Source organism: Ips typographus, linkage group LG9 (assembly GCF_016097725.1).
Source record: "Ips typographus isolate SLU linkage group LG9, UJ_Ityp_2.0, whole genome shotgun sequence".
NCBI classification, from domain to species: domain Eukaryota; kingdom Metazoa; phylum Arthropoda; class Insecta; order Coleoptera; family Curculionidae; genus Ips; species Ips typographus.
In genome coordinates this window covers 111475-131774 of record NC_138430.1, presented here as the reverse complement: position 1 = coordinate 131774, position 20300 = coordinate 111475, and positions in this window count along the sequence as shown.

The following is a 20300-nucleotide window of genomic DNA, read 5'->3' as shown; positions in this document are numbered from 1 at the left end:
ATACAGTTGAAACTACAAAAGGGTCAAATGATATGCAACTTGAAAAATACTTTTTGGCTACATAGGGATCAATAAATGATTTTGTGGAACCCGAATCTATTAAGAATTTTAAGTTATGCTCTGGGAAGATAATATATGAGAGTTCACTTGTGTTAACGTTATTAAAGGGTATTATTTCAGGTTCAGGTATTATGTTTCTTGGTTGCTGGGGCCTGGTACCTGAAAATTTGCGTCAGCATTGTAAAATGAACTTGGGTCATTGTCTGATTGGTAAGGTTCAGTGTATTGCGAGGTGTAATAATCATTTTCCTGTGGTATTAATGTTTCTTCATTTTCTAGGAAAATTTGTTTTTCAGAATAGGCATTATTACAATATTCTTGACTACTTTGACTGTCAGCATGTTCTTTAACGTCATCAAATGTCTGTGTATTATAAAGTTCCTCTACTGTATAGTTTGGTTGATTATAGTGTCGTTGAAAATTTTGGGGTTGCCTAAACATATTTGTCGAATTGCGAGTCGTCGTACTCATCGGAGTTGGATTTGGAAGGGACTTATTTTGATTAGGGCGGAAAACGTTGTTACCCTGTCTAGGTTTAAAAACTTGCGAATTAGTCGGAAAATGTTGTCTAAGTTTAGAGTAGTCAGGTCTAATTGGAATCGGTTGTGAAGGAAACTGAGGTCCTTGCCTAAAGAAATTATTAGGTGTTTGAGGATTATATGAATTACTAAAGTTTGGTCTGTATTGGGGCATTTGAGGCATAAATTGATTTTGAAATGGTTTAAAATTTTGTGTTGGTGATTGTTGTCTTACTGCCGATTGTGTAGGTAGTTTATTAGTGTTTTGGAAATAGTGGGTGTTATATTCTTCAGTTACGAATTGAAGAGCTTGTGGAAGATCTCTTGGACGCATACAACGTATTGTGGTTCCTAACGGTTCTTTAAGTCCCGAGAGAAATGTTTTTAAAGCTAGTTCGTTATAAAGGTTAAATTTTAATTGTTTTGCAGCATCACTATCCTCATGTACATTAATATAACAGCAAAGTAAATTTAGGATATGCAAAATTCTGTCATAAAACAGACTTGGTTTTTCATTATTTTGTTGACGAAGCATGACTAAATCTCGATTTAAACAGGCTTCATCCCTTTGGTCCGCAAAATTCCTATTCAAAATATGTTTAAGTTCGTCCCATGTTGTCACATTTTGGGTTCCTAATACTAATTTTGCATTTCCTGTTAATTTACCAATAATACAATTTAGTAGGTAAATATTTTGAAAATCATTGGGTTGATTAGGTTTATAGAATGCATCAATCACACTTTGACAAACTGCTAGATATCTTTGGAGATCATTAGGTTTGCCATCAAAAGTAGGAATGCAGTTCAAGTATTCAGCTTTGAATTCAGGCATTTTGACTTGATTAGTTTTTAATGTTTTATTACTAATAGTTTGAATTTCTTGTACTTCTTGAGAATGTAAACTAGAAGCAGAGCCAGTTGAAGGTGCAGATAAACGTAAATTATCAAAAAATACTCTTAGGTCGTCAACTTCAGACATGAAAAATTGTCAATTACACTTACATAAAAACGATTATGGACTTAATCATCATCTATAAGGTCTGGCACCTCGGTTGGCAATGTGGTCCTTCCAAAAATGCTGGTCCTCGCGAGAATTGGGCAAAGTTGGTCCAATCTCCTTATTGAAGAGGTTTTGTAACACTCCACAATAAACGTAAGTTCTTTATTTCTCGGTTAGTTCGATACCGTCGATTCGATAACGAGCCCGAAAATTATCCACTAAGACTGCGCCAGTTAACTAGTCAAAAGCCGAGATTGCTTTTTTAAAAAATTATTTAATTACTAAAAATTACAAATAAGTGTATCTTACAACTAACTTCAACTGACTAACTCTAACCAAACTGGAAGCGCAACTATCTAGGAGAAAACAACAAGCTAAGCATTTATAAATGTATACTAAGCACTTAGAAATATATAGTCGGCACTTTAGGGTGACTTAACTAGCGTCTTATCACAGCCCCTATTCTGGCTTATCCATCGCAAGAAGGGACGTTTGCCTTGGACACTGATGCTTCGCAGTATGGTTTAGGAGCCGTTCTTTCTCAGATCCAAAATGGCCAAGAAGTGGTCATTGGCTATTACAGCAAGTCGTTGCCAACGCTCTCATGCCAACGCTGATAGCTTGTCGAGGAGGCCATGTTGTGAAGAACATTGCAAGTTTTGCGAACGGCAGGAGACTAAAAATGAAACTGAGACCATTCCTCAAATCCGCAACACGCGTAGCGCAGAACGCACAACGCTTAGATCCCGATTTAAAGATAATTAGAGAATGGTTGGAGAAGGACTCAAAACCAGAATGGAAACACATTTCGAGACATGGACCAACGGTTAAGGGTCTCTGGCTACAATGGTAGTCGCAAATGGGAAAGTCCAGATGGGAAATCCCTCGTTTATCAAACCATAGAGCCCAATTCCTGCAAGGAGAGTGTGTTGCAAGATCTACATGATAGTCGTGGAGGAGGACACTTTGGAGTGAACCGGACTTTAGCCAGAGTGAGAGACCGCTTTTACTGGATCAACTGTAGAAAGGACGTCGAGGAATGGTGTAAGCGGTGTGACCTGTGTTCATCAAAGAAAGGCCCAGAACACGATCGAAAGGAGCAATGATGCAGTCCATGGGAAAGAGTAGCATTGGACATAGCAGGTCCATTTTCCCGAACTGAATCCGGCAACAAATATCTGATGGTAGCTATGGACTATTTTTCAAAATGGCCGGAAGTGGTACCTTTGCCAAATCAGGAAGCAGTCTCCGTAGCGGAAGCCTTGATAACCAACGTAATTGCAAACCATGGGGTACCTTTGGAGATTCACACGGACCAAGGCAGGAATTTTGAATCAGATATTTGGAAGCAATTAATGACTGCTCTGGGAATAAGAAAAACTCGAACGACACCACTGCACTCTCAGTCCGAAGGAATGGTCGAGAGACATAACAGGACCATCAATCAGTACCTTTCCATGTTTGTGAATCAACGAAATTGGGACCAGCTGATACCGCTATTCCTCTTGGCTTATCGGAGTTCACAGCATGAGTCTACAGGCTATACACGATCCATGCTTTTAACTGGACGAGAAATGAGACTACCCGTAGATCTCATGTTTGTCAAACCAGAAGATGATCCAGACCAGCCAAAGGTTCAACTTCCTGACTATGTGGCCAACCTAGAGGAAAGGTTACGAATCGTTCATGAGCTTGTAACGAAGTTACTAATTTTTTGTTAATATGTAGAATTAGATTAAAGAAAACAATGCGCAGCCTCACACGCTTAAGTTACAATGCGTCTTCGCGGCGTTTCTGTCCCGTCCTTTACCGAAAGTTTACCGACCATTACTGAAATCCCAGAGATTGCACTTACGAATGCAGACAACCGTCCACGCTTACCGGTTTATGTTTGTGGTTTCCAGTTTTCCGCTTTAGTGGACACAGGCGCATCAAGCTCTTACATTGGAGACATAGTAAAGAGATGGTGTGATGCAAACGAGGTGGAAACAATAAAACCGACTTTGACTAGTGCAAGGGTAGCTGATAGTAAACTAATTGAAATCCAACTGGCTTATAAACTAAGAATGGAGTTTGAAAACTTAGTGATCACCGAGGAGATGCGTTATTTACCGCAATTAACTGTTGATATTGTTTTGGGAATGGAGATTTTAAGTCGTTACCCGTTTACTATAGACCTGCAAAATGGAATGGTTACTTTAAAGGCAGAAGCTGTTCCTGCCATGGTTGCGTGTAGCAGTATCAACCAAATCGACACATCACTGCCTTTGCAGTTGACTACAGAAGAAAATAACCGACTACAGAATTTCTTAGATACCGAATTACCTAAATTTAAGCAGATAAAAGGGGTAACACCTTTGATAAAGAACACCATTCACTTACTGCAGTCAGAACCCACGCAATCCTCACATGCAAGAAATAATTAGAACCGAACTTGAACAAATGCTGCAGGATGGAATAATTGAACCGTCAGATAGCCCTTGGAGCTCACCTGTGGTCATTGTTCGGAAAAAGGATGGCAAACACCGTTTCTGCATTGATTTTCAGAAAGTCAATGAGGTGACCCGCAAAGACGCTTACCCATTACCGTTTATAAATGCCATTCTGGATAAACTGCGAAGAGCCCGCTATATTTCAAGTATAGATTTGAAGCAAGGATATTGGCAGGTAGCACTTGATGACCAGAGCACCGTTCCTGGGATGGGTTTATTTCAATTTAATGTTATGCCTTTTGGTTTGCATTCAACACCCGCCACGTTTCAACGACTTATGGACAAAGTTATTACTCCTGATTTAGATCCTTTTTGTTTTGCATATCTGGATGATATCATTGTACTGGGTGAAACGTTTGAACATCATCTTAGTATGCTTTCGCAAGTTTTCAACCGTCTTAAAGCCGCAAATTTACGTGTAAACCCAGAAAAATGTCAGTTTGGGAGAAAATCTCTTCGTTATTTGGGTCATTTGATCACCGATCAAGGAATAAGTACCGATCCAGAGAAAGTAACCGCAATACAGAAACTACCGCCGCCGACCAATGTAAAAGGGATACGTCGATTTCTTGGCGTAGCTTTCTGGTACCGCCGTTTTGTCAAGGATTTTTCGAAAATCGCCGCTCCCTTGAACCGACTGTTAAAGAAAGGTGTCAAATGGTCATGGACTGTTGAACAGCAACAAGCATTTGATACGCTAAAGACTTGTCTAACCAGTTCTGGCTTGTCCAGATTTTTCTCGTCCGTTTGTGTTGCAAACAGATGCCTCAGATAATGGGTTAGGTGCTGCTTTGATTCAGCATAGTTCAGATGGTAACCACGTCATAGCTTATGCAAGCCGAAGTTTAACCGCTACCGAAAAGAAGTTTTCCGTTACCGAAAAAGAGTGTTTAGCAATTGTATGGGGCATTGAGAAAATGAGACCTTATTTGGAAGGATATCATTTTACCGTTGTTACTGACCATCAATCCCTATGTTGGCTACACTCTCTTAAAAGTCCTGCCGGCCGTTTAGCACGTTGGAGTATATACCTTCAACAATATGATTTTGACATTAAGTACCGAAAAGGAGTGTTAAATAAAGTAGCTGATGCGCTGTCCCGAGAACCGTTACCGACAAAGTTAGAGCAACAATCTTGCGCAGAAGTAACCCTTCTGGAAGATTTTGAAGAATGCTCTTGGTACAAAGCTAAGAAAGCTGCCGTTGAAGCAAATCCTTCTGCTTTTCCTGATTATTGCGTGAAAGAGGGACGTTTATACCGACATTTCTGGGACCTGAATAATATGTCCGATACCGACTCGACTGATTCTTGGAAGTTATGTGTTCCGAAAGCCGCACGCCGTACCGTTTTAGAAGAGAATCATGATGCACCGACTGCTGGACATTTAGGAATAGCGAAAACAACCGTTAGAGTAGCCAAGCGATATTATTGGCCCGGCATGTTTAGGGAGATTGCCAAGTATATACGAAACTGTTCGTCATGTCAACGTTTCAAGAGTTCGCAACAAGCCGCTCCTGGATTTATGCAACCGTCCCGAAACAACCGCCCTTGGGAAACTGTCAGTACTGATTTAGATGGTCCGTTACCGCGGTCCGCCAAAGGTAATAATTACCTGGTAGTCTTTCAGGATCGTTTTACCAAGTGGGTGCAATGTAGGGTCATTAGGAAAGCAACCGCGCGAGCAGTAAGTCAATCTTTCTACGAGGAAATCGTCACTCGTTTTGGCTGTCCAAACATAATCATTTCTGATCATGGTACCCAGTTCACTAGTCATGTTTTCAAAGATTTGCTCTCAGATCTGGGGGTAACCCATCGTTTTACACCTCCGTATACACCCCAGGCTAATCCTGTCGAAAGAACAAATAAAACTTTAAAAACCATGATTGCTCAATTTTGTGAAACCGACCACCGAAAATGGGATGTCCGTTTACCCGATTTGCTTTTTGTGGTTAATACCGCCAAACATGATTCCACAGGTTTTTCACCGGCTTTCTTAAATTTTGGTAGGGAGTTAGAGCCTCCAAAAGCTCTGTACCGTTTAAAACCGTCATCCGTTGCAACATCTTCTTCCCCGACACATAGTGATCCACAACCGACTGATTTTTCCGCTCATAATGAGCGCACTAAAGCTCTGTATGATATTCACGAGCTTGTCCGTTTTCACTTAGGTAAAGCTTTTTCCGTGCAAAGTAAATACTATAACCTGCGTCGTCGCCCATGGAAATGTCACGTGGGAGATAAAGTTTTCCGTCGTGAAGTAGTCTTATCGTCTGCTGAAAAAGGTTTCGCTGCCAAGTTGGCACCAAAATATTCCGGACCGTACACCGTTACTAAAGTTGTTTCTCCTGTTGTATATAATTTGAAAGACGTTTCTGGAAAAGTACTTCGACGAGTTCACATTAAAGACCTGAAACCTGCCGATGACAGTTCGAATGCCGAACCTTTGTAATTTCTAATATGCTTATAGTCCGTTTGGTTTTCTTTATATAGATGCCCTGCCGAATACCGACGTCACGAAGACGCCTACCTGGCGAACCACCGCTTGGTGCGCCAGTGGCCGACCAGCCCATTTGTATAAGAAGGCATTATCAAAAAAAGAATTTAGCCACCAAGGCTCGGTTAGAGAAGGTCCGGCAGGAGGCCAGAGAACTAACAAAAATTGCGCGAAGGCCCAAAATCAAAATTGTGTCCGACATTGTGGTGGTGCCGGCGAGAAAACCGCCACAGCCAAACAAAAAACCACCACAGCCGGCTACACCACCGATTACACCACCAACCAGTACCATCGAGTTGGCTAACGAGGTGGCGAGGTATGGCGTCAGATCAAACCTTTGGCCACCATGGCTAAAGGCCGCTTTGGCGAAGCTCCGCCCGGAAGGTTGCCCCCCAAAGAAAAGAAATGTTTTTTTTTGTTGTGGTGTGTTTGCGTGTTACCGTTTCCTAGCCAGTAGATATAAGAATTAAGCTTCCGTTCAAACATTAAGTCAACCGACTTCTCATTTTAATTTCCGTCTTAAGGCAAAGAATGTCGCAATCACCCACTCTGGAGTTAACCTAGTCCACCAGTTGGTTTGACGCGATTGAAGAAGTGGACACAACCGCCACTTGTACCGAACCGACGACTAAGAGGATACAAGAGCCGAGATTTGCCACCACCGAGCTTTTTGTACAAAGCCACCAGTTCTGTTCTGCTCGAGATGTGGACGCATAGGTCAACTGTCCAAGGACTGTAGTTGCTTCCAACAGGAGCCTCAACTAAAGACAAAAACTTTACCGCCGCCGAGAAACCGCACCGACAATAGAAGAACTTCATCACCGCCGAAGAAGCGCTCCGCAAGTCATACTCAAAGGTCTGCAAAAAGGTCCCGTGGTGTTCAATGTGATATGGGAAAACTAAACTTTTTTTGGTAAGAAAGGGGGAAATGTAACGAAGTTACTAATTTTTTGTTAATATGTAGAATTAGATTAAAGAAAACAATGCGCAGCCTCACACGCTTAAGTTACAATGCGTCTTCGCGACAGAATGGTGAACGCACCGCCGCGATCGATAAAAGTTCAGCGCGCAGCCGCGGTAGCGTAAACGAAACAACATCGCGCCGTCGCGACTCGCGAGCTGGTAAACAGGTAATGCGCCGCGCGCTACATTGTTTAGTTCTTCCCGGACCACCGAAACCGACCGACGCTTCAGCCAGCTGAACGGTAAATTTTATTGTTCCTGGGGGCAAGCTTTGAAGGGGAAGGTATTTCGGAATCGTTTCCTTCGGACCGCCGGTACTGGATGTTATAACACTGCCGGTTAACTTCGAAGGCCACGGCTCCGAAATCCTGTAACCAAACCTGAATTCACTCAGGTCTTTCCGAACTGATTTCTTCGGACTGTCAGCTCCGGCCGTTTTAACCCCCAACTGGTCAACTCCGAGAGCCGACCGTTTGAAAGCTGATACCGATTCTCTGACCCCGTCTGTACCCCCAGAGCACAGTTTTCGTACCGTCCGAAACCGTCATGCATACCGTAAGCGTCTGTTTACCCTGGCTGGGAAAACCGTTTCGAAACCGTCTTAGTTCTCCGTACCGTTCCGCGTTCTGAACACTAGGTTGTGTTGTCCGTTTGTTTTCCGTTTCAAAGTTACCGTATTGATTTAGTTGGGATCTCCAGGTCCGACTGTACCGTTTATTAATTTGAACACGAGGCTGTGTTGTTCTCTGTTTGTTCATTTGTGCTAGCGTTTTTAAGTAAGGATATGAATGATTGTTAACTGTTATTTTTCCTGGTTAACACGACTTGTTTAGTTTTGCTAACAACCCTGTGTTTCCTTATTTTTGTCCCACTCCCTTCATCCATTAACAGATAAACGTGAACTCTGTCTTCGACTGTGTAAAAGCTCCCCAGGTATACGAAGCGAGTTCCTTAGTTACGCTTCTCCAAATAAAACTAAGGTGGCGCCCGAGTTTCGAAGCACCTACCCCTAGGTGTGGCAAAAACCGTACCAGGACCGGTACGTAAAGGCGGTTACAACCTTCTGTTACAAGCAGCTACTCCGTGAAATTGTCTGGACTTAAATCCACCAAAATTAAACGATCTGGTTAAGGTAGCTTTGAATGAATTACAAGTAAAGAGGGATGCAAAATTGGTTTCCTCTCAGTCTCAATTGGGCGGTGCAATAGCAACCATCGGAGCATCCATCTTCGCATTATTGCGTGAACTAACTGATGAAAATCGAACTTGTACTAAGCAACTCAGCGACGCGGGACGGTTGTTAACAGACCTATTTCATACTCAATCAATATGTAGACGGGATCTTATTTTGACGTCAATCAATAAAGATCTAAAGGAAACTCTAGAACAGTCGTCAATCTCAGCGTGGCTGTTTGGAGATAACCGGGAAGGGAGGATAAAATCATCCAAAAACAAGTCAGCGGCGTAAAGAGGCGAGTCAGAACTGGAAATTTGCAATATCAGGGAAGTGCTTGGAAATTTGTTAAAAATGGGTGCTATTAATAAGGTTTTACCTTGTAGTTGTCAGTTTATTTCTAACATTTTTCTCCGTGACAAACCGGATGGATCCAAAAGGAACCTAAAACAATTAAATGAATTTGTTTTTACCATCCACTTCAAACTAGAAAATTATAAAATAGTCTCGAAATTGATAAATCGGGACTGTTATTTAGCTTCACTCGATCTAAAAGACGCTTACTTTTTAGTATCGATACGTAAAAATCATAGGAAATAACTTAGATTCAAATTTCAAGGTACTATCTACGAATTCACATGTCTTCCTTTTGGGTTAAGCTGTGCACCTAGAACTTTTACAAAAATTTTGAAGCCAGTTTTAGCATTATTAAGAGGGAAAGGTTTTGTGTCAAACATATATTTAGATGATTTGTTGCTGATAGGAAATACAGCTCAAGATTGTCAGTTTAACGTTATAAAAACAGTAAATCTCTTACAAAAGTTGGGATTTATAATCAATTATCAGAAGAGTTGCCTTAATGCTTCACAAACTATTACTTATTTGGGATTCTATTGTGATTCAAGAGAATTAACCATTTCCCTCCCGGTAATGAAACAGTACAAGATATTGCAGGTACTGAAATCTATGGGAAGAAAGAAGAGTTGCAAAATCAGAGAGTTTGCCAGGTTCATTGGTTCTCTAATTTCTTGTTGTCCAGCTTGTAAAGGTAGTAAATGATAAGTGATACACCTTGTAACATAGTTAGTTGAAGTTGTAACAGTTCATTGACATGCATAGCTAAGTATTATTAATAATCGTATTGCATCAATCGGTTCGCTATTATAAGTATTTTATGTATACACAGCAACCTATATTATATTGTATGAGTAGGCATAATAGAGTACGATAAATATAAGCGATTTATTCAGCAAAGAGATATTGAATACAGGGAACTTGCCAGAGTATCATTTACTACCTTTACATGGCGATCCTGCTAATTTTTCGTGGACTTCTAATTAAATAGTAAAAAGTAAAAGTTAAAAGAAAAGTGTAGTGCCATTGGTTGTGTTTCGTAATGTATCCGATGCCGACAAATCTGCTTAGGAGCTGAGCGTGGTATAAATGTGAGCTAAGATGGGGCAAACCAAGTCAAAAGATACCAAGCAAGAAGTAACGGAAAATGGCGTAGTTAACTCCAATTTTATAGTACAAGAAGCTGAGTACAACATCACTAAAGACGTCAAAGTGATACTGTATCTTATTACTCGTTTCGTTTTAATGTTAGTTCGTTGGCACCGTCTTCGGCAAATATTTTTCAGTTTAGGCAAAACAATTTTCATAATGCGCGACGTCACTTTAGGGGCACAGGTCCACGTAATAATAGTTATAACCAGCATTTCGATAGGAGTTTCAATAGATATTCTAACAGTTACAATAGAAATTCTAATAATTTTGGAAACAATAGAGAACAATTTAGAGGCAGTAATAGAAGCAGAGGCGCATTTAATAGAGGTTTTAATCGTGGTAACACATCTGCTAGGTACTATAGAGGCTCTAGTCCTAATTTTGTTGGCTTTTCGGAGTCGGGAAACGGATTGGAGCACCAATCGAGCCAAGAAGCGACTCGGTTGGGCGATATGTAACCATATATAGTTTTAGTCTGACATTTTCAAATTTTGTGAAAGTTGAGTTAGAAATGACTGGTTCAGTTAGTACGCTACTAGTAGACACCGGAGCTGACATATCAATTTTTAAACGTTTATCAGTAAATCCTGATCAAATAGTTGATTTTTCTGGAGCCACTAGCATCAAAGGTATCACAGAAGACCTAACTAATTCATTAGGTGTTGCAAACACAAATATTTTTATCCAAGGGTGTACGTTACCTCACAAATTTCATATAGTTGATTTTAATGTTCCAATACCATGTGACGGAATATTGGGTAGAGATTTTTTAGTTGCTTACCAATCAATAATAGATTATTCTAACTGGAATATGACGGTACACTTAAAACACAAAAAGTTAACAATTCCAATTTTAAGCAGTCCTGAAAAGAATGTGTTCCATATTCCTTCTAGATGTGAAGTTATTAGAGAGATTGACGTTTTGAAACATTTGACACACGACGTTGTGGTGTTAAATAAAGAATTAAAGCCTGGTGTATACTTAGCTCGTAGTATAGTATCTCAAAAACATCCGCTTGTAAAAATCTTAAACACAACATTTGAAAATGTAATTGTAGACATGTCTAATCTTGAAACTATCAGTCTCGATAAATTTAACATTTACAACATAGAAACAGAAAATCAAGATAGACATGTTCAACTCTTAAAAGAACTTAATCAAGATGTCCCAGACTTTGTTAAAAAAGATCTGCTACAACTTTGCGAAGATTATTCAGACGTTTTTGGATTAGAAACAGATAAATTAACATTTAACAACTTTTACACACAAAAATTAAAAGTTATTGACAAAAAACCTATTTATATTAAAAATTATAGAGCTCCCAGAGCACTTAAAGATGAAACAAATCGACAAGTCGAAAAATTGTTACATAATAATATAATCGAACCATCTTGCTCAGCATACAATAGTCCGGTTCTATTGGTTCCTAAAAAATCGCAAACTGATCAGAAAGCGTGGAGATTATGTATTGACTTTAGAGCTGTAAATAAGGTACTTATAGGAGACAAGTTTCCGATTAATCGCATAGACGATATTTTAGATCAACTTGGTAGAGCAAAGTGGTTCTCAGTAGTCGATTTGTTATCAGGATTCCATCAGATACCTTTAGATGAAGAATCGCGAGATTTGACTTCATTTAGCAGCGATAAGGGTTCATATCGATTTACCAGATTGCCTTTTGGACTTTCAGTCAGTCCCAACAGTTTTCAAAGAATGATGTCTATTGCTTTTGCCGGAATAACTCCAGAAAAAGCTTTTTTATATATGGACGATTCAATAGTAATAGGCTGTTCAGAAAAACATCACTTGAATAATTTAAAAAGCGTTTTTGAAACTTGCAGAAAGTACAATTTGAAATTAAATCCCAAGAAATGCAATTTTTTTTAGAAAAGAGGTCACTTTTCTAGGTCATAAAATAACAGACAAAGGTATTTTGCCCAATGAAACTAAGTACGATATTATAAACAAATATCCGACGCCGCGAGCTGCTGATGAGGTAAAAAGGTTCGTTGCCTTTTGTAACTATTATCGAAGGTTTATACCAAATTTTGCAACTATCACATTACCTTTAAATTCGCTAACTAAGAAAAATGCTGAGTTTGTATGGTCAAGCGAATGCGAAAGTTCATTTAACCGTTTAAAGCAAGCACTAATTAGTCCTCGCATTTTGCAATATCCGGATTTCTCAAAACAGTTTATTTTAGTTACTGACGCATCCCAACTTGCTTGTGGTGCAGTTCTTTCACAAAATTTTAATGGTCAGGAACTACCTATAGCTTATGCATCTCGTATGTTTACAAAAGGCGAGTCTCACAAACCAACTATTCTTAAAGAACTCACAGCTATTCACTGGGCAATAAAGTACTTTCGTTGTTATTTATATGGACAAAAATTTTTAGTAAAAACAGACCATAGACCTCTTGTTTACTTATTCTCTATGAAAGACCCGTCGTCCAAATTAACCAGAATACGATTGGATTTAGAAGACTTTGACTTTGATATAGAATATATAAAAGGAACAGATAATGTACGCGCAGACGCCTTATCTCGAATAAATATTTCGGATTTGCAGGAAATCAGAAACACGGCTCAAATATTAGCAATTACCAGATCAATGACTAAGACAAACCAAAATTTTAATAAACACACTACTACTGGGGATAAACAATTATCACGTACTGAAGAACCTCAGACTTATGAAGCCCTTAATAATTATAATGTATTGAAATTTCCTTCCTTAAGATTTGAAATTGATAAAGAATGCATTCACATTATTATTAATTATCGCAAAAAGAGCGCTCGTTGTTGGCTTTCAATTACTATGGCAATTTTTCATTACCGAAACTATTGTCTAAGCTGAATAACATGGCTGGTGATAGTAAGTTTACACATTTGCGATTGAATTTAAATGACAAGATTTTCACACGGTGCACCGTAAATGAATTAAAGGAAGTAGGGCATAAAATACTTTCAAAAGTTAAAATTGTTTTATGTAAAGAAAGAAAATTAATCAAAGACAATGACGAGAAATTTAACTTAATCAAACAATTTCATGATGATCCTATGTTAGGTGGACATTGTGGCCAGAAAAGATTATTGAAAAAATTAAGGTCATTTTATCTCTGGAAAAATATGTCACGTGACATCGCTAAATATGTTAGGCAGTGTCATAAGTGTCAGGTAAATAAAGCCGCCGTTAAACACATAGAACCTTTAACTTTGACTCCAACTCCTCAAAAAGCTTTTGACATTGTCTGTATAGATACAATAGGACCACTTCAAAAATCAAATCACAATAACTGTTATGCAGTGACGCTTCAATGTGAACTAACTAAATACATCGTAATACTTCCAATACCCAATAAAGAAGCTTCCACAGTAGCACGAGCTATCTTTGAAAAATTTATCTTAGTATATGGACCTATAAAAGAAGTAAGAACTGATTTAGGAACAGAATACAAGAATAAAATTTTTGAAAGTTTAGCAAAAATGTTAAATACGCCGCATAAAACTAGCACAGCGTATCACAGTCAGTCCATAGGTGGATGCGAGAGAAACCATAGAGTTCTTAATGAATTTATGCGAATGTACATTGATCAAGCTCATACAGATTGGGATATATGGACAAATTATTACACTTTTTGTTATAATACGACTCCTAGTACTTATCATAACTACACACCTTTCGAGCTAGTATTTGGTAAAAGAGCAGACCTACCTGAAATATTTAATGGTTCTCGTGTAGATCCTTTATACAATTTAGAATCGTATGATCAAGAATTTCGATTTCGGTTGCAGTTAGCGCAAAATAAAGCTCGAGACTTTCTTGAAAAAACCAAACAAAAGCGTAAGTTGTATTATGATCAGCAAACTAGTCGACTACAAATAAGCCCGGGAGATTTTGTGCTTATAACCAACGAAGATCGTCAAAAACTAGATTCTTGGTTTGATGGTCCGTTTGAAGTCATATTAATTGAAGGTCCAAATTGCATTGTTAAAGACAATAACAACAAGCAGATTAAGGTTCATAAAAATAGAATTAAGAAATATAATGTCTCTTGATAATTAAGTTTAGTTCTAAGTTAGATAAACAGGCCTGTCTGTAAATATTGTAACTATTACAAATATCGAAAGTACACAGTGTAAATACCCTAAATACTGTACGTACATTTAATTTATAGGTATATTATACTATTCTTAGCATTCATCGTGCCGGTAGTGTTCAACGTGCGAAGTGTTCAGTTATTAGTGTTCCTACTGTTTTTTATTGTGGGCAGAATCTTAATGGGTCGTTGGTATTATTGTTGGTTTTTACTGTTTAAAACACATGAATTATACGCAAATTGGGATAGAAATATATTTAGGTTAGGTTAAGTTAAAGTACCACTGACTATACTTTATGTTATTGCTATAGTCAGAAAAGTAGTAGGTACAGAGAAAATTTTATCGTAAAAGTAACTATATTTTGAGAGTGTATAGCTTTAAGTACTAAAGATTGCAAATTTGTAATTAAATTAACTTAAAACAGTTTTAATTAACTTGGCATCAGTAACCTTTTTTTTTAGTAAAGTGCCCTTTGCAAGTGGCCATAGCAAAGGTCATTCTCTAGGAAAAGGAGGTGTAACATAGTTAGTTGAAGTTGTAACAGTTCATTGACATGCATAGCTAAGTATTATTATTAATCGTATTGCATCAATCGGTTCGCTATTATAAGTATTTTATGTATACACAGCAACCTATATTATATTGTCTGAGTAGGCATAATAGAGTACGATAAATATAAGCGATTTATTCAGCAAAGAGATATTGAATACAAGGAACTTGCCGGAGTATCATTTACTACCTTTACAAGCTTTACCTTATAGCTGGATGTACGTGAAAAAACTTCGAGAGCTTAAAAACGAAAGCAATTCACCTAAATAAGGGGAATTATAATGCTAATCTAAGTCTGACCTCTTGGTTAGACGAGGATTTTCAATGGTGGGAAACCCACTTGTCATTGGGAAAACCCTTAGTAGCTCGAAGCTTTGTTTTAGAAATTTTTTCAGATGCTTCACTTACTGGGTGGGGTGTTTTCTGCAAAGGTCAAAGGACCCATGGGCACTGGTCTCACACAGAAGCCTCTTTTCATATAAATTACCTCGAAATCAAAGCTGCGTTTTTCGGTCTTAAATGTTTTGTCTCTGACCTCAGTAACTGTACAATTCTCTGCAGAATAGACAATATAACTGCCATTGCTTGTATAAATCGCATGGGCAGGGTTCAATCTGCAAAATTAAATTACATAACAAGGAAACTGTGGCAATGGTGCGAAAATAAACAGTTAGTTGTCATGGCTTCTTATGTGAAGTCCTCAGAGAATAAGGAAGCAGACGAAGAGTCGCGAAAAATTAAAGATGACAATGAATTTGAACTAAATGATGAATATTTTTTGGATATTATGCAAAAGTTTGGTATGCCAGATATTGATTTATTCGCCTCCCGAACGAACAAAAAGTGTAAAATGTTTGTTTGATGGCATAAAGACACTGAAAGTGCGGCTGTGGACGCTTTCATTCACGGTATTTTATACCCGTTTGACCGGCTGACGTAGTTTGTTATTCCTCGTCGCCTGCATCGCAACAATAGCGGGGATTTGTCACCACCAAAAATAGCGATGATGCACTACTTGCATTTTAGTGTTTTCCATCCTCGAATTTGGTTTTAATTTGGTTGCTATTACTGCTTTCTAAGGGCGGCAACAGGTTTGCCTCTGTTGGTAAAATTGGCTCACGACCGTATACCAAAATAAATAAGGAAAATTGAGTACTATCCTGTGTTGCAGAATTGTACGCAAATATCACATATGGTAGATATTCATCCCAATTTGATTGATTTGTACTAGTATACATAGATAACATATTGGCTAAAGTTTTATTAAATCTTTCTGTTAAGCCATTAGTTGCGGGATGATACGCCGTAGTAAACTGACTTGTCGTCCCCATCTTTTTCAGTAATTCCGTAACTAACTCTTATTGAAAAACCTTTCCTCTATCACTCAACAATTCCTTAGGTGCACCGTGTCTAGTAATAATCTTTTCCAGTATAAATTTCGCTACAGGTCCGGCTTTGCCGCTCGGTAGTGCGTCGGTCTCCGCCCACCGTGTGGCGTAATCCGTTGCAACCACTATCATGGTTTTGCCCCTGCTACTTCTGCGAAACGGACCTAATGAATCTATCCCAACTTTCTCAAATGGAGTGCCAACCGGAATGGGGTGTAACAAACCGATAGGTTTCTGATTTTGTTGGCCTTTTCGAGCCTGACAATTCGAATACCCTCGTACAAAACGTTCTACGTCCTTTTGCAAGTCTTGCCAATAATATCGTTGTTTTATCTTTGCCAGAGTTTTTAACAATCCTAAATGGCCACTCAGCTGTTCTAAGTGGTGGGAATACAAAATTTCCCCTACTAACTGTTGTGGTATTACCAAGAGTTTAGTCCGGCCCGCTCCATGCGAGTTTATACGGTACAAAACTTCAGACTCAAGCCTAAATTTTTTTGCCTTTTTCCGCAAACCAATTGTTCAGGATTTCTTATAGCTTGAATAATTTCCAAATTTTTCCGTCTGTTGCTTGTAATTTCGCAATATTACGTATCCAATATGAAAGTAGGTATTTCGTCAATGTCTTGTACCTTTGTGTTAGCTGGTAAAACAGGATATTTGCTAACGCAGTCTGCATCCCTGTGAGCAATTCCTGATTTATGAGGTACTGTGTAGTCAAATTCAGATAATTTTAACGCCCAACGCGCTAAACGTCCAGTAGTTTCTTTTAAGGTTTTTAGCCAACAAAGCGCATGATGATCTGTCACTATTTTTATCGGTTTTCCATAAATAAAATGCCTAAAATAAGATAGCGCCCATATGGCTGCTAACCCTTCAAGTTCTGTTATAGAATAATTTTTCTCAGCTTTACTAAGACTTCTGCTTGCGTATGCTATCGGGTGTAACGCATTTCCATCTTCTTGCAATAATATAGCTCCTATTCCATCTTTACATGCATCTACCCTTAATTCACACCCTTTGTTTCGCTGAAAATGTGCCAACATTGGTTCACTAATCAATTTCTGTTTTAGTGTTTCAAACGCTTTGTCAGGTATGTCCTGCCAATCAAATTTATTCTGTTTCTTTGTCAAATCATGTAAGGGGCGTGCAATTTTTGCAATATTTTCTATAAACTTCCGGTAATAGTTACAAACTTCTAAAAAGCTTAGTACACCTTTTACATTCTTTGGCCTCGGAAAATTTTCAATTAAAACTAATTTTGATTTATCAGGAAAAAATCCATCTTTCGAAATTGTATAACCAAGAATGTTAATTTTTTTCCTTTAGATATTCACACTTTTTAGGTTTTAACGTTAGGCCTGCACTTCGAAGTCTATTTGAAACTTTTTTACTTTTATCTATTGTTTCAGAAAAAATTATAATGTCGTCCATGTAAATTAAAACTTCTTTCTGTTTTAAATCTCTAAACACTACATCTCCTAACTGTTGAAATGTTGCCGGGGCATTGCACAATCCGAAAGGCATTACATTAAATTCCCATAATCCGTGACCTGGCGCTGTAAAGGCAGTAAGTGGCTTATTTTCTTCTTTTACTTTGACTTGCCAATAACCTGAATACATGTCTAACGATGAGAAATATTGGGAGTTCCCTAAATAAGTCAAAATATCCTCAATATTGACCACGAATTTTTTACTGTTACATTGTTAACTTGCGATAATCAACACAAAATCGTGTCTCTCCAGACTTTTTCTTTACTAGTACGACGGGACTTGCCCAGGGCGAGTTACTTTGCCTTATTATATCGTATTGTTCCATTTCTCTTATTTGCGTATCTATTATCTCTCTTTCTTTTTATGCTACTCTGTAAGGTTTCTGTTTTATAGGTTTAGCATTTCCTACGTCAATTTCGTGTTCAATCACATCTGTTCTCCCCATATATTTTGGTGTTTTTGAAAAAACGTCACTATACTCTGCAAGTAGCGTTTGGAATTTATTATGTACTTCTGAATTTGTTATATTACTTAGATTATGGTCATGCATGGTAATCATTTCTTCATCACTTTCGGTTTCATTAATACAATAAACTGGAATTTTCAGTCAAATCTACCTCCATGGTTTTTTTCTAAATAACCGCTAGCGGTATCTTTTAGTATAAAGGCTCTTTCAAAACTCAAATTATTAAGTGTGAAGTAGTAGTCCATTTTTCTCAAAGTGGAGGGGTAGTGGAGGGGTCTTTCCCATCACTTTTTCAAATTATTAATTTTGATATACAATTTGCTATTTTTCACAAAAATTGAACTTGAACAAACTAATCCCCTTGGTCGTAGATATTTATCATTCTCGATAAAGCAGTACGTCGTGAGCTCGTGCGGAGGTAATGCACAGTTCAGTCGTACTGTTATCTCGCGACCGACTTTGACCATGTAGTCGGTTGCAAGTGTAACCTTAAAGTTTGCGTTGTTGACTCGATCTCTACGTTTGCAAATACTTTACTAATATCCTCCACTTGCTCTATTTTCCTAATGCTGTTGTCAACATTGTTGCCAAAATGTAAAATAAATGCGTCAAGTTCATGGTATAACGTCACAGTATTGGTATTATAATCGATTAATGATTTTTTACTAGCGAGAAAGTTATGTCCCAAAATTAAGGCTTTTGATAAATTTTGGACCACTAGTGCTTCATTCACAATAATTGTATCGTTAATTTTTAGAGTTACCTCAGAATTTCCAAGAGGTTGAACTGTATACCTTCCTGCTGTTATTAGTTGTATACTGTTCTGTAACCGTCACATGTTGCTGATATAATTTACGTCAAATACATTTTTACAAGCTCCCGTATCAAGTAAAACAGGGACGTTATCTTTATCGTTAACTGTGATATGTACGATTAATGTTTTATTTATTTATTTATTTACTAATGCCCGTAGATGACAATTAGACAATTTCGTTCGGGCTTTTTAATTTTGAAATTGTCCTCTGCCGTTTGGGTTTCTTCGGCCTTGAGGGGTGTTCCTGTTTAGTTGAGTAATGATAAGACTGTGCTTTAACCAATACTAACTTTATTCTTCTATCTACTTCTACAATCACTTAAAACTAACCAATATTACCAATGATGTTCAAACTGTTGTACAAACATAAGGTACAATATATTTACTGGTTTCACAAACAAAACAGTTTAGTGGTCGCTGTAAACCTGATGTTGCAAATGCTGCCTACTGATCGTCCTACATAATATAGCTTGTACAAACACATTATGCGGATGTTTACTATTTCTTAATGGTTTTCGATTGAGCCATATTGAAAGTAATTACACACTTAAATCATGTCATGTCAATAACCTATTGTTTAAATGAAGATTAAACATGCTGGCAACTCTCAAGTTGAGAGGTGAGTGGTCGAGGTGTTTTCCTTAGGTCAGCTTTGCAGTGTTAATCATGGGTGTCGTTTGCCTGATGACTGTAGTGACGGCAAATTGATTCTATAACAGTATAACCGCAGCAGTTTGATGCTCACATGGATCTTATCCTAAATACAGCTTAATGTTGTTTTAATCGTTTCAGTGCAATAGACTACTAATAACTGAATTATAAAGATATCTTATCCCCTAATTTACCCTGGTTAACGTAGTATAATTCTAACTAAAGGAATTTTGTTCCTTACGCACAAATCTAACTAAATAGTGCAACTCTAAACTTTCGTATATTAAGCCAACATTATAAGTCAAGATTTATAGTCGGACCAATGATATGCTAATAAAATGGTTGACCACATTCTATGACTAGGCGTATTTATTTTATGACCTTGATCTTAGGACGGCAGTTGTTGCCTTGTGGTTCTTAACGGGCGTAGTTCGATTTCTTCTTCTTCATCCTCAGTTGGTGCCCTAGGAGTTTTTGGTTTTAATCCTTTTTTAGCGATGATATGCTTTCTAAGTCGCCAACCTCCAAACACTACTATAGCTACTACTGCCGTGAGTACTAGTGTAGTAATCACACTTGATATTGATGCGTGATGTCTTAAGTTTTTCCAAACTGTATGTTGAAG